The sequence below is a fragment of the Carlito syrichta genome, unplaced genomic scaffold, assembly GCF_000164805.1.
Source record: "Carlito syrichta isolate Samal-C Ts95f unplaced genomic scaffold, Tarsius_syrichta-2.0.1 Scaffold301850, whole genome shotgun sequence".
In the NCBI taxonomy this organism is placed as follows: Eukaryota; Metazoa; Chordata; class Mammalia; order Primates; family Tarsiidae; genus Carlito; species Carlito syrichta.
The window spans coordinates 303,580-304,269 of record NW_007245946.1 but is presented as its reverse complement, the minus strand read 5'-3'; the positions used below and the strand labels follow the sequence as shown (position 1 = coordinate 304,269).

At 61.3% G+C, this 690-nt stretch overlaps 1 protein-coding gene across 1 annotated transcript in view; it reads left to right on the top strand.

Moving 5' to 3' along the window:
• GPR132 (G protein-coupled receptor 132) overlaps positions 1-690 on the top strand; it is a 34,521-nt gene that overhangs the window by 24,400 nt on the left and 9,431 nt on the right. The gene's annotated exons all lie outside the window — the stretch shown is intronic.

The following is a 690-nucleotide window of genomic DNA, read 5'->3' as shown; positions in this document are numbered from 1 at the left end:
CAGCAGAACTGGGCTCTGCGGGGCGCGCAGTCCCTTGCCGGGGCGCGGCGGGCTCCATCCCCCGGGCCCCCTCCCGCATCCCCTTGGCCCGTGGCGTGCTGCCGGCACCGACTCTTCCTTTGTTTCTGGTTCTAATCGTTTTCGAAGGGAGTGCGAAGCACGTTTTGCGGTGGCTTCCCGCCCCCACGGCGCGGTGGCCCACTTCTCTCTAACCGTTTTCTGGAGCCAATGGCCAGCCTCGGTGGTCTGCTCTGCCTCGCCCTTGCTGCCCGGTCCGGGGCGACGGACCTCAGAAGGGCAGTAGGAGGGGTGCATTCTCAAGCCCTGGCTGGTCAGCATGTTCTCTGCCGTTTTGCGGGACCAGGATAAGTTCCCCGACGGCTTTCAGAAACCGCAGACGAGCTTCCTCCGTGGCTTCAAACTCTTCGTGTTCCTCAGATGGGATCTCCATGAAGTCCTTTTGGAGAACTTGTGGAGATGCGCTGGGCCAAACAGAGGGTCCCGCTCTGTCTCCTTCTGTGGCCTTTGCCTCAGACACAGCAGAACCGAGTTAATCTCTTGGAGAGTGCGCCCCAGAAAGAAAGCCGCTCAGCCTATAATCTCGTGCCTTGGGAGGCTGAGGTGAGTGGATTGCCTGAGCCCACGGGTTCCAGACCCGCCTGGGCAACTTGGTGAGACCTCATCTCTACA